Below are 14,605 nucleotides of genomic sequence, written 5' to 3'. Positions count from 1 at the left end.
TAGTTTAATCCGTGTGTGATTGGTTGGTCAAGTCTAGTTGTCAGTTACTTACTTTTTCTTCTCTCAGTTTAGTAAGCAATCCTCCGTCGTGCCACTGCGGGTCACTTTATACTTGTTACTTCCTTCTCTTTGTTTTATTTTTATCCGTCTGTGGTTTGTTTGGTCATTGAAACCGAACTGATGCAGTTTCTTCCAGTACAACGCTGTTTCATTGCTTTTTGTGTGTGTGTGTTGTAGTAGTGATATTACTGAAATTGGGGTGGGGGTGGAGGTAGGGGGAGGGAGTTATGTGTGTGTGTGTGCGTGCATGCGTGTGTGTGTGTGTGTGTGTGTGAGAGAGAGAGAGAGAGAGAGAGAGAGAGAGAGAGAGAGAGAGAGGGGGGGGGTAGGGATAGGAAGGGGAGATGAATTCAGGGGAGGGAGGCTAGTATCACAGTACTTGGGTAAATATTAAACCTACTTTACTGTTGTTGTTGCTGTTGACGTTGTGTGTGTGTTATCGTTGTGCATGCGTTCTTTCGCTGGATTCACTGGCTTCAGTTGTTGTGCGTTTCTTTAATTTTCTCAAGTTTTGTTTGGTTTTGTAGTTTTCGTTTCTTGTATTTATGCTCATTTTTGCGCCATCAGGATTTGATTTTTGTGCCGCATTACGAAGATGACAGGTTCTGTGTAACATTGGAAAAGAAACTGTGCTTATGGTTTAGAACGTCCACTTCTGTCTGTCCACATATCCAAAACACGTGAAAACACCTGTATGTCTCTGTCTGTCTGTCTGTCTGTCTGTCTCTCCCTGTCTCTGTTTGACTGTCTATCTGTCTGTCTGCCACACACACACACACACACACACAACACACACACACACACACACAGAGGGAGAGTCTCTTTCTATTTCTGTCTCTGTCTCTCATTCTCTCTCTCAGTCTGTTTCTTCCTGTTTGTCTGTCTGTCAGTCTGTCTATCCGTCAGTCTGTCTGTCTGTTCGTCAGTCAGTCTGTCTGTATGTCTCTATCTCTTTGTCTCTCAGTCTCTGTCTCTGTTTCTCTGTGTGTGTGTGTGTGTGTGTGTGTGTGTGTGTGTGTGTGTGTGTGTGTCTGTCTGTCTGTCTCTGTCTCTCTCTCTCTCGCGTGCGCGCGCGCGTAGGTGTGTGTGTGTGTGTGTGTGTGTGTGTGTGTGACAGTATTAGAAGAGAGGTCACGGGAAAATGAGAGAGAGAGTGAACTTACTGAAACTGATTAGCCGATAACTGTAATGCCCCCTTGACCGAAGGGCTTCAGTACTGAAGAAACAACAACATCAACAACAACAACAACAACAACAACATATATAACCGTTGCTTTTCTTTCAGTCTTTGTCATCCTGTCAACCCAACCCAACCCAACCCAACCCAACACAACCCAACACAACACAACACAACACAACACAAACACAGCTTCATCCTTCATCAATCCGACTCCCAGGTTTTCTGGGTCGTTATTCTTTCTTTCTTTCTTTCGTTCGTTTGCTCATGGATGCGTGATCAGTGTGTTGGGTCAGCTGAGTGTAGTCCATCATTTTCAGGTGTGGCCCCGGCACTGCAGCCGCCCCGATGTGAATGGGGCGATTGCCCGGCAGTGCATTGAGTCTGAGATTGATTTGTTCAGTTTACTTTGTAGAGAACTGCGATGTACAAATGCCATTCAGTGTTATTATTATTATTGTTATTATTATTATTATTATTATTATTATTATAAGAAGTAGTGGTATCATTCTTCTTCTTCTTCTTCTTAGTAGTAGTAGTAGTAGTAGTAGTAGTATCCTTCTTCTTCTTCTTCTTATTATTATTATTAGTAGTAGTAGTAGTATCCTTCTTCTTCTTCCTCTTAGTATTAGTATTATTATTATTATTATTATAAGTATCATTCTTCTTCTTCTTATTGTTAGTATTATTATTAGTAGTAGTAGTAGTAGTAGTAGTAGTAGTAGTAGTAGTTGTAGTAGTATCCTTCTTCTTCTTCCTCTTAGTATTATTATTATTATTATTATTAGTAGTAGTAGTAGTAGTATTTCTTCTTCGTGTGTTGTTGTTTCGTCGTCTTCTTCTTCTCAGTCCTTTTCTTTTTTCTTTTTCTTCTTCTTCTTCTTATTATTATCATATTTTTATTATCATTGTTTGAAATCTGTTCGCGTCACGTGCGATTTCCTCTCCTGCGCAGCATGGGTGCTTCCGGTTTGTCACAGATTGGGGTGTGACTGAGGACAATTGTCGAGTGGAGATGATGATGATAGTAGCGGGGAGGATGGATGTGAAGGAGGAGTGCGGACAGAAGGTGGGTGGGGTATGGCTTCAGTTTCGAGTTTCTCAAGGAGGCGTCAGTGCGTTCGGACAAATCCATACACGCCACACCACACCCGCTACTACTGAAGCAGATGCCTGACCAGCAAGTTTCACTCAACACGCTGGTCAGGCCTTGAGTGCATGGCTGCATACATATTTGTGGACCTATTAGAGTGGATTTATTCTGACAGAATTATGCCAGAGGACAACACTTATGTTGCCATGGGTTCTTTTTCAGTGCTGCAAGTGCCTGCTGCACACGGGACCTCGATCTATCGTCTTATTCGAATGACTAGGCCCTTAGGCTGAATTTCCGTTTAAATTCGGGAGGAAGGGTGAGACTGACTGGCCGGGGCAGGATTTGAACCCAGATCTTCACGGACTGACGTCTCGTATGGGCAGAGAAACGTCTGAATTATTCTGCCATCTTCCACCCTTTGGGGTTTGGAATTCTTCTGCTTCTTCTGCTGCTTCTCCTTCTTCTTCTTCTTCTGCTTGAAGTTCTTCGTTCGTGGGCTGCAGCTCCCACGTTCACGCCTGGTAACACGAGTGGGCCTTTTCGTGTATGACCGTGTTTGTTTGTGTTTTTTGGGTTGTTTTTTGTTTTTAAATTTTAACACCGCATTGTAGGCAGCCACATTTCGTTTTCGGGGGTGTGCGTGTTGGGCATACCGTCTTGTTTCCAGAACCCACCGAACGCTGCCACATGATTGCATGATTTTTAACGTGCGTATTAGATCTTCTGCTTGCGTATACACACGAAGAGGGTTCAGGAACTGAGCAGGTCTCGGCACCGTATGTTGACCAAGGAGATCGGGGAAAAAAAAAAAAATCACCCTTTACCCACCAGGCGCCGTTATCGAGATTCGAACCTGGGACCCTCAGGTTGATAGTCCAACGCTTTGTTAACCTCTCGGCTATTGCGCCTGTGTGTTTGGAATACGACTGACTCCGCACACACGTAACACTGGCAGCACGCGCATTTTGGCGCGAGACGGCTGGAGACCGGCGGAAGACGGGTGGCGGTATGTACCGCGTGCTCGCGTGTTGATTCGTTGTTCTGGCCAATAAAGTGAGCGGGTGCTGCAGAAAGTCTGGAACCCCAAACAGCGGCACTTCATTCCACTGCGGCGGCGGCGGCGGGAGAAGCAGCTGTTGATTCAGCTAGTTCGCTTGCTTTGTCCCACCACACCCACCCTCTCTCTCTCTCTCTCTCTCTCTCCCTTTCTCTCTCTCTCTCTGTCTGTCCTCCACCAACCACTGATTTGTCTATAGTGATCTGCAGTGGCTTTGTCTTATAAGGTGGAACACACCTCTTGTAGACAGACACAAGTGATGGCTTTGTTTTGAACCGATCTCCCAACTGATCAGTGATCTGATTCATTTCAAACGACACAAATTAATAAACTAAATGAACAGCTTGTGAGTTCTGGACTCTGAAAATAATACGTTGAGAACTGAACTGATAAACTCGCAGCCAGAATTATCATTATTATTTCTTCTGTTCGTATTGTCGCGTCAGTTAGCGCGATTTGAGATGAGTTAGTTAGTTGTGGGGGGGGAATTACTTTCTCCGGGGATTGATTGACGCGTCAGTTATTGGCTTTCAGTTAAATCAGTTGACTCTCTTTGTTTCAAGTTGCCTTCACAGTTTGGTTCATTCCTCTTGACCGAAGAGTCAGGAGAAAATCTAGGCGGGTTTTTAAGAAAGAGGTTTTTTGGGGAGTTTTTAAAAAAAATTTTTTTGAGGGGGGCTTCTTGGTACGGTGATCAAGTTGTTTCGATTCTTGTCGTGGTCTTTTCGTTTAAAGCTTGTGAAACTCTTGTTTTTACTGGGCTGTCACCGTTTGATTAAACTATTTCCACTTGCATCACTGATCAGGTTTATGTGGAATCTTTCTTTTGTTTGGGCTCCAGGTTGAATTCGACTCTCTCTCTTTCATCGACTTTGAAGGGCGGTTGAACCATTGGTGACTGAGACACGTATAGACTTACCATTGGTGGTTTAGCTGTCTGGCGTATGTTGTTGAAACCGTCTTCAGCTGCAGTGAGGTTTATCGACGTGAGGGATTCCTTGGGAGTTCCGACTGCCGGTCGTTTTCAGGTGAGAAATTTGTTTTTCAAGGCGGCTAGGTAGTGATAATGATGATTGATGATGATTATTGATGATGATGATGATAATAATAATAATAATAATAATAATATAATGATAATATTAACAATGATGATGATGATTATTGATGATGATGATGATGATGATGATAATAATAATAATGATAATAATAACAACAATGATGATGATGATGATTGATGATGATAATGATAATGATAACAATGATGATGGTGATGGTGATTCAGTTTAGTTTAACTTAGTGAAGAGTTGTCGAGTTTAGTTTAACTTAGTGAAGAGTTGTTCAGTTTAGTTTAACTTAGAGAAGAGTTGTTCAGTTTCGTTTAACTTATTGAAGAGTTGTCGAGTTTAGTTTAACAGAAGAGTTGTCGAGTTTAGTTTAACTTAGTGAAGAGTTTTCGAGTTTAGTTTCTTCTTCTTCTTCTTCTCCCGCGTCTCCTGGCCACACTAGACTTTCAGTCCGGTCAGGATGGCGAAGTCCGCGGTCCGCCGCAGGGACCCCACCGGTACCCCGCCGCCGGTTTCTCCTGGAGCTCCACCGGGCTGGGCCATGCCTGGCGTCTCAAGAGTGTCGAAGGTGGGGCAGGACTGCAGGATATGGGAGGGGGTCTGTGGGCCTGTGTCACAAGGGCACTGGTCAGTATGGGATATCTTCAGACGGTAGAGATGGGAGAGGAACTGACAGTGTCCCTGTTCGCAGCCTGAAGATTGTGACCTGTGCCGCTCTGTCCAGCTCATGGATGCCGTCTTTTTCGTCTTCTGGCCCGATGTCCAGACGTTGGCGCCATGCTTTCCTGTTTTTGAGAGTGGTCATGAATGGTTTTTGTAACTTGTAATATTTTTCTTTCATCTAAAGCGCCCTGAGCTCTTAGAGAGAAAGGGCGCTATATAAATGTATATTATTATTATTATTCCTGGCAACTATTACCTCCCGTGGCAGCATGGCCGCAAACGATTCCGTGAAATTGTTGAGTTCAATCAACTCGGCAATGGCAGTCAGCTATTACCTCCCATGGTAGCATGGCCGCGAACGATTCAGTGAAGAGTTAACTTCAGTTAACTCAAGGCAATGTCAGTGAACGATCAAACCTCCATGGCAAACGATCTTGTGAGTAATTAGTTATTTGAATGGGTTCTTCTTTCCATTACACGACCAACATCACCAACTTGCTGATGAATCTGTCGCAGCTGACTCATGCTGAGAATTTTCGTGTCCTCCATAAAGACACCCACCGAACACTGACATGTCAGACAGGATTTCTGTGTCCTCCATAAAGACACCCACCCAACACTGACATGTCAGACAGGATTTCTGTGCCCTCCATAAAGACACCCACCCAACACTGACATGTCAGACAGGATTTCTGTGTCCTCCATAAAGACACCCACCCAACACTGACATGTCAGACAGGATTTCTGTGCCCTCCATAAAGACACCCACCCAACACTGACATGTCAGACAGGATTTCTGTGCCCTCCATAAAGACACCCACCCAACACTGACATGTCAGACAGGATTTCTGTGTCCTCCATAAAGACACCCACCGAACACTGACATGTCAGACAGGATTTCTGTGTCCTCCATAAAGACACCCACCCAACACTGACATGTCAGACAGGATTTCTGTGTCCTCCATAAAGACACCCACCCAACACTGACATGTCAGACAGGATTTCTGTGCCCTCAATAAAGACACCCACCGAACACTGACATGTCAGACAGGATTACTGTGCCCTCCATAAAGACACCCACCCAACACTGACATGTCAGACAGGATTTCTGTGTCCTCCATAAAGACACCCACCCAACACTGACATGTCAGACAGGATTTCTGACACCCACCGAACACTGACATGTCAGACAGGATTTTTAACGTGCAACAATTCACATGCGTAGATACACGAAGAGAGTTCAGACAAAAACATGTCTGCACATAGTTATGTTGACCTGGTTGGATATCGGAAAAATCTCTCCCCCCACCCTTCCCCCCTCCTCCCACCAAGTGTGCCGTAACCGGGAATCGAACTCAAGAAACTCCGGGGCGAGAATTCCATCGGCCGTCTTACCCGAGTTTTGATTTGATTTGATTTGATTTGGATACTTACACAGCGCCTATACCTCGGTCGGAGACAAAGCTCTAAGCGCTTTACAAACTCGGGGTCATTTGCACAACAGGCTGCCTGCCTGGGTAGAGCCGACTGACAGCTGCCACTGGGCGCTCATCTTTCCATTCCTGTATCATTCAGTCAGATTTCAGTCATGCACACATCCACACTCAGACAGACATGTAACACTTTACGTGTATGACCGTTTTGTTTACATGTCCCGCCACATACGCAGTCCAGCTCCGTTTTCGGGGGTGTGCATACTGTCCATGTTCTTGTTTCCATAACCCACCGAACGCTGACATGGATTACAGGATCTTTAACGTGCGTATTTGATCTTCTTGGTGCGTAGACATACACACGAAGGGGACTCAGGCACTAGCAGGTCTGCACATATGTTGACCTGGAAGATCGGAAAAATCTCCACCTTTTGCCCACCTAGCGCCTTTACCGAGATTCGAACCCGGGACCCTCAGATTGAAAGTCCAACGCTTTAACCACTCGGCTATTGCGACCTGTTGGTTTGCACTCTTGAGGTCATGTTGCTGGGTGCTTGAGTCTTGGTGAGGTATTTCCTTGTTCGATGGGGGCTAATGCAGCCTGTTGACACCAGTTATTACATGTATGATAGTCAGTCGTGTCCGACTACGACCATCAGAACAGCAGAGGAAGCAACTTCTGTCCTATCTGGGCTAGAATTTGATTATAGTGGAGAGTCTCTTGCCCAAGTGGCATCCTCATTCTCTCGGCCAATAGGGTGTTAGGACAGTCGACGTTGGGATGGTTCCAAAAGGCCAGCTATCCCCCAAGGCTGCGCTGCAGCAGTATCAGCATCAGCATCAGTAGCTCAAGGAGGCGTCACTGCGTTCGGACAAATCCATATACCTACGCTACATCTGCCAAGCAGATGCCTGACCAGCAGAGTAACCCAACGCGCTTTGGCTGCAGTACTAAGAGCCAGTGCATATCTTGTCTCCCAGTTTGAGAGTCACGGTCATTCACAAACGACTAAGCTGTAAATGACTTCCCTTTGCAGTGGAGAAACCATTGATCATTCAACTCTCACTTTGCTGTCAATTATCATTTTCATAAGTTTATTGTCCGATTTTTTTTTCATTGTTGCCAAATGGCCCGAGGGTGGAGAGAAGGTGAGAGCTAAGACCGGGACGACTGTTGGAAGGGAGGGGGCCAGGGGTAGGGGAGTGGTGGCAGACTAGCTCTTGTGTCACAGTATTTCCTAATGACCCAAGCGATGTTTGATGCTATGATATTGCAGGGATGTATTCGTGATTATATTGCAGGGATGGATTCGTTGTTGCAGGGATGTGTTCGTTATGATATTGCAGGGATGTGGTCATTAAAATATTGCAGGGATGTGTTCGTTATTGCAGGGATGTGCTCGTTATGGTATTGCAGGGATGTGTTCGTTATGATATTGCAGGGATGTGTTCGTTATGATATTGCAGGGATGTGTTCGTTATTGCGGGGATGTGATCCTTAATGCGGGGATGTGTTCGTTATGATATTGCACGGATGTGTTCGTTATGATATTGCACGGATGTGTTCGTTATGATATTGCACGGATGTGTTCGTTATGATATTGCACGTATGTGTTCGTTATGATATTGCAGGGATTTGTTCGTTATTGCAGGGATGTGATCGTTATGGTATTGCAGGGATGTGTTCGTTATGATGTTGCAGGGATGTGTTCGTTATGATGTTGCAGGGATGTGTTCGTTATGGTATTGCAGGGATATGTTCGTTATATTGCAGGGATGTCATCGTTATTGCAGGGATGTGTTCGTTATTGCAGGAATGTGTCGTTATGATATTGCAGGGATTCGGTCGTTATTGCAGGGATGTGTTCGTTATGATAATGCAGGGATGTGTTCGTTATGATATTGCAGGGATGTATTCGTTATGATATTGCAGGGATTTGTTCGTTATTGCAGGGATGTGTTCGTTATGATATTGCAGGGATGTGTCGTTATGATATTGCAGGGATGTGGTCATTATGATATTGCAGGGATGTGTTCGTTATGATATTGCAGGGATGTGGTCATTATGATATTGCAGGGATGTGTTCGTTATGATATTGCAGGGATGTGTTCATTATGATATTGCAGGGATGTGGTCATTATGATATTGCAGGGATGTGTTCGTTATGATATTGCAGGGATGTGGTCATTACGATATTGCGGGTATGTGTTCGTTATGATATTGCGGGGATGTGTCGTGATGTAGCAGGGATGTGTTCGTTATGATATTGCAGGGATGTGTTCGTTATGATATTGCGGGGATATGATATTGCGGGGATGTGTTCATTATAATATTGCGGGGATGTGTTCGTTATAATACTGCGGGGATGTGTTCGTTATGATATTGCGGTAATGGGTTTCGACTTGGGCGACTTTCTGCCGGAATGACAAAACTTGGACATCGTTAGAAAGTTGGAACGAGCTGGATTTGTGACGAGATGGGAACGACTCACGCAGGCCATACCTTTAACGAACTGACTGCGCGCGCGCGCGCGCGTGTGTGTGTGTGTGTTTGGATGGGCGGGAGGGTGGGGGTGGGTGGGTGTGGAAGGGGTGAGAGGGAGGAGAGGGTGGGGGTGACTGTGTCTATATCTACTGTCTAACCCTGTCTGTCTGTCTGCCTGTCTGTCTGTCTGTCTGTCTGTCTGCCTCTCTCTCTCTCCTGCCTTCTGCTATCACGATATTATGCATGAAAGATAACTATCCAGTTAATCATCTCTTCACTTGGCTTTCTAACGATATAACTATAAATAAAAGACGGTCGCCAATGACATATATATATATATATATATATATATATATATATATATATATATATATATAATCATTCATAACCTTTCTATGGCGCGATATCCATTAGTAATGCTGCTCAAAGTGCCTTACATCATCGAGCTAGATATAAACATAACGAATGCAAGATCCTTTTATCCTCCGAACTGTACTCTTCATCCGCCTCTCTGTCTCTCTCTCTGTCTGTCTCTCCGTCTCACTCTCTCTTTTTCTGTCTCTGTCTGTCTGTCTCTCTCTCTCTCTGTCTTTCTCTTTTTCATTTCTTTGTCTGTCTCACGGTCTCACTCTCTCTTTCTCTCTCTGTGTCTGTCTCTCCGTCTCACTCTCTTTTTCTGTCTCTCTCTGTCTGTCTCTCTGTCTGTCTCTCTCTCTGTCTTTCTCTTTTTCATTTCTTTGTCTGTCTCACGGTCTCACTCTCTCTTTCTCTCTCTGTCTCTGTCTCTCTCTGTATTTCTCTCTCTTTTTCATTTGTATGTCTGTCTCTCCGCACTCTCTCTTTCTCTCTTTTTCTGCCCCCACCCCCACCCCTCCCTCAAGCCCCACCCACCCTTCTCTCCCTTTCTCTCTCTCTCTCTCTAACTCTCTCTGTTTCTCTGTCAGACGAGTCTGCTTTATAAAGCGAATTGCCTTTTTCTGTCTACTTCTCCTTCCCCCTCCTCTCTCTCTCTCTCTCTCTCTCTTCATATTTCTCTCATCCTCTCTCTCTCTCTCTCTCTTTCTCTCATCCTCTCTCTCTCTCTCTTCATATTTCTCTCATTCTCTCACTCTCTCTCTCTCTTCATATTTCTCTCATCCTCTATCTTTCTCTCTCACTCTCTATCTCTCTTCATATTTCTCTCATCCTCTATCTTTCTCTCTCACTCTCTCTCTCTCTTCATATTTCTCTCATCCTCTATCTTTCTCTCTCACTCTCTCTCTCTCTTCATATTTCTCTCATCCTCTATCTTTCTCTCTCACTCTCTCTCTCTCTCTTCATATTTCTCTCATCCTCTATCTTTCTCTCTCACTCTCTCTCTCTCTTCATATTTCTCTTATCCTCTATCTTTCTCTCTCACTCTCTCTCTCTCTTCATATTTCTCTCATCCTCTATCTTTCTCTCTCACTCTCTCTCTCTCTCTTCATATTTCTCTTATCCTCTATCTTCCTCTCTCACTCTCTCTCTCTCTTCATATTTCTCTCATCCTCTATCTTCCTCTCTCTCACTCTCTCTCTCTCTTCATATTTCTCTCATCCTCTCCCTCTCTCTCACTCACTCTCTCTCTCTCTCTCTCTCTCTCTCTCTCTCTCTCAATGATGAAGAATGGTTCTGTTTACAGTATTCGTAAACTATGCGTTTATATATTTAATGCCCTGAAGATACGACAGGAATTCTGTGACAACAATGATGAAAGTTAGAATTAATTTACAATGCACGAGAAGCACTTTTGTTCTACAGGTTAAGTTAGTACGTATTTTACATTTTGTTGTGGTTGAGTGATCACCATATTGTGTACTTTCGACCTCTTTCTAGGGGCCGGAGGCCTGGAGATTAAAGTTTTGTTCTTGTTCTTGTTCTTGTTCTCTCTCAATACCCTCTCTCTCTTTCTCTTCGTCATGCCCTTACTCGCTCTCTCTATCTGTCTGTATCTGTCTCTCTCTGTATCTGTCTCTCTCTGTCTGGCTCTCTCTCCTGATTCTTTAATGATCCTTGTTATTCTACATCACGTTTGCTCGTGCTAATAAGACAGGTACCTATCGTACGGAATTTGGCTATTAACGTGTAATTGACACTGAAAAAGGTTATGCGTTTCAGGATGTTTGATTCATGATTTTCTTATGTTTTACGTTTGATCAGTTGTAAATGATCAGTATGTTTAAATTAAATCGGCTTGTGTGTGTGTGTGTGTGTGTGTGTGTGTGTGTGTGCGTGCGTGCGTGCGTGCGCGCGCGCGTGTGTGTGTGTGTGCTAAAAACCTTTCTAGTAAATGGTTATGGCCTTTCCCTGAATGGACAATCGAAGCCTATCATGTCGTGAATCTCTCTCTCCCTCTCTCTGTCTCTGTCTCTGTCTCTCTGTCTCTCTGCCTCTCTCTGTCTCTGTCTGTCTGTCGGTCTGTTTGTCTCTCTCTGTCTCTGTCTGTCACTGTCTGTCTGTCTGTCTGTCTCTCCCTCCCTCCCTCCCCCCATCTCTCTCTATCGTAGGGTATATCCCAACTGCTTTTTATAGATATCCCAATCGTTTTCGTTTAAGTCCACTTCAAGCATCTGAAAAAGAAAGCGTCGTAAGGAATTTGTCAATATACTTGTACAAGGCATTGCATTTCAGATCTGTTGCAACTTCATGTTTTTCTTCAGTGACTGTGCTTGTTTGTGTATTGTCTGTCTGTCTGTCTGTCTGTATCTCTCTCCCGGCCCTCTTTCTCCCTCTCTCTCTCTCTCTCTCTCCCTCTCTTTCTCTCTCTCTGAGTCTCCAACCTTATCGATTGCTTTAGAAGAAAAAAACAACAGCTCTATTGTCATAACTGTACCTCTAATCAGATTACAAATGGTATTCTATTAATGCTCTGTATCAATCTGCCAGTCTGTCTGTCTGTCTGTCTGTCTGTGCGTCTGTCTGTTTCCCACTCCTACACTCTCTCTCTCTCTTTCTCTCTGATTACTCAGCTGTTGATCGAAAACTTAGCTCTTCTGGATTTGTTTCTGTGTTGTCATAGTGAATCACACAGGAATTCGTCAGACATGACTGGAAATCTCTCTGTCCCTGTCTCTGTCTCTGTCTCTCTCTTCACGCAACGTCTCGTGTTGTGTGTGTGTGTGTGTGTGTGTGTGTGTGTGTGTGTGTGTGTGTGTGTGTGTGCACTCAGGATAGGATATAAAAATAAGCTGTATACGTTTACTCATTTACCCTCAGTAAAAATCATTTTGACTTGACCTCTGTGTGTCTGTCTGTGTGTCTGTCTGTGTGTCTGTCTCTCTCTCTCATTCTCTCTCTCTCTCTCTCTCGCTCACACACACACACACACACACGCACGCACGCACGCACCCATACACACACACGCGTGCGCGCGCGCGCAGCATATTTGTAAGATATATTTGATCGCCCATGTGCCCACGCACACATTCGTACCGAACTCGGTAACCTTTCCCTATCTAGTGTTAATGAATGAGCGAGAGAAGTGTGGATGAGAGAGAGAGAGAGGGAGAGAGGGGGGAGGAGGGAGAGCGAGAGATAGAGAGAGGGGGGAGAGAGGGAGTGAGAGAGAGAGGGGGTGGAAGATAGAGAGAGAGGGGGGGCGGGGGGGACAGAGATAGAGGGGGGGAGAGGGAGGGAGAGAGGAGAGAGAGAGAAGGGAGGAGGGGTGGAATAGAGGGAGAGGGGAGAGAAAAAGAGAGAGAGAGAGAGAGGGAGGTGGGGTGGAAGAGAGAGAAAGAGAGAGAGAGAGAGAGAGAGAGAGGGGTGGGGTGTGGAAGAGAGAGAAAGAGAGATGCACGCTTACCAATCCATCACTGAGTGTCCCTCCACAACTAGTTCTTTCGTCCTTAATTAATCAATTAATTAATCGCCACCTTCTCGCTCCCTCCCCACCCCCCACGACCCCCCACCCCTCACCCCCTACAATAACCAATAATACTCGCCTTCGCACCCCTCCCCGCACCCCCACACTCCCCTTCTCTTCTCTTCCCTCCTACCAACCAACCACCACACCCCATTTCCATACACTCATCCCCCCCCCCCCCCTCCCCATCATCATGATCTCTCAGCGCCTCTCTCCCAACGCTTACCCACCTCCCACCTCCACCCCCACCTCCTCATTTTCTTTGATCTCCCCTCCATGCCAACGTCCGCATCCATCTGTAACTGACATCCATTCGCTGTGAAAAAAACCCAACTAAACAATGCCCCCACCCCACTCCCACACATATACATACTTTTTGGACCAAACGTATCCTCTCTGCGTATATTGTCTGTCTGTCTGTCTGCCTGTTTGTCTGTCTGTCTGTCTGTCTCTCTTTATCTGTCTGTCTTTGTGTGTTTGTCTCTCTCCCTCTCCCTCTTTCTCTTTCAGTCTCTCTCTTTCTCTCCCCCCCCCCCCCGTCTCTCTCTCTTTTTCTCGTTCTGTGTCTCTCCGTCTCTGTCTCTTTCTCTCTGTGTCCCTCTGTCTGTCTCTGTCTATTTCTCTATATCTGTCTCTCTCTCTCTATTCCTCTTTCTATTCCCCTCTGTCTGTCTGTCTGTCTGTCTGTCTGTCTCTCTCTTCCTCTCTCTCTATTTCTCTCTCTGTGTCTCTCTCGGTTCTCTCTCCCTCTGTCTTTTTTTTTTCTCTCTCTGTCTTTTTCTGTCTCTATTTCTCTCTCTGTCTGTCTGTCTCTCTCTATCTCTATCCCCCCCTTTCTCTCTATTCCTCTCTCTCTTTCTCCCTTTCTTTTTAGTTTTTTTTCTGCCCCCCCTCCTCTCTCTCTCTCCCTCTCTCTCTCTCCTTCTCTCTCTTTCATCTCTACCAGTCATCATGGCCTCAGATTAATTGAGGACGACCAATAATTCAGCTTCTGGGGCTGCGTGGAGGTACGGAGGCGGGGGGATTGGGGGTGTGGGGGGAGAAGTGGGAGGCAGGGTGCGGAGCGGGAGATGAGGGAGGGGTGATGCGGGGGGAGGGGGGGGGGCGAGGGGATGGGGTGGAGGACGTCATGGTCATGAAGACGAGGCGATTGGCCGAAGGGGCCATGTTTGATGAGGGGGAGAGAATTAGGGAGCTGGAAACAAAACACATACACAAAAAAGGATGATTGGACTTCTGTTGACTCCCTGTCGTTTCGTTGACAACAGTTAATGGGAGGGGACGGGGGAAGGGGACGGGGGAAGGGGGGGGAGTAGTGGGGGCGGTAGTGGAGGAGGAGGAGGAAGGCGTGTAGGTGGTGACGAGGCTTGTGGGGGTGGTTGGAGGTGAGGAGGGGTGGGGGAGGGATGATAAGGGTGTGGGAGTAGGGGTGGGGTGGAAGGTGGTGGTGGCAAGCTGCAGGTATTTAGTTTGGGCTGTGTGTGCTGAGTACTCGATCAAGGAGGGGAGGAGGAGGTGGTGGTGGTGGTGGTGGTGGTGGTGCACACACCGGGCGCTGTGTGTGTGTGTGCGTGCGTGTGTGTGTGTGTGTGTTCGCCATGGGTTTCAGTCTGCTCACTCACTCTGACCCTGTTTCTTTCAGGCCTCTCGTCTCTCCGTCTCTCTCTCTGTCTTTTCCTCTGTCTTTCTG

General features: G+C 45.9%; 1 protein-coding gene across 5 annotated transcripts in view; it reads left to right on the top strand.

Moving 5' to 3' along the window:
• Window positions 1-14,605, top strand: part of LOC143298190 (con-Ins Im2-like) — a 124,198-nt gene that overhangs the window by 89,989 nt on the left and 19,604 nt on the right. For 2 of the 5 annotated variants that reach the window (XM_076610951.1, XM_076610950.1), the window contains exon 2: window positions 4,232-4,418. The exons of the other annotated variants lie outside the window; for them this stretch is intronic. The gene's annotated coding sequence lies outside the window, so the exon portion shown is untranslated. The remainder of the gene's footprint in view (window positions 1-4,231; window positions 4,419-14,605) is intronic. 5 annotated transcript variants of the gene reach the window in all.

This window comes from Babylonia areolata, chromosome 23 (assembly GCF_041734735.1).
Source record: "Babylonia areolata isolate BAREFJ2019XMU chromosome 23, ASM4173473v1, whole genome shotgun sequence".
Taxonomy (NCBI): Eukaryota; Metazoa; Mollusca; class Gastropoda; order Neogastropoda; family Buccinidae; genus Babylonia; species Babylonia areolata.
This window is presented reverse-complemented; position numbering and strand designations above follow the sequence as displayed.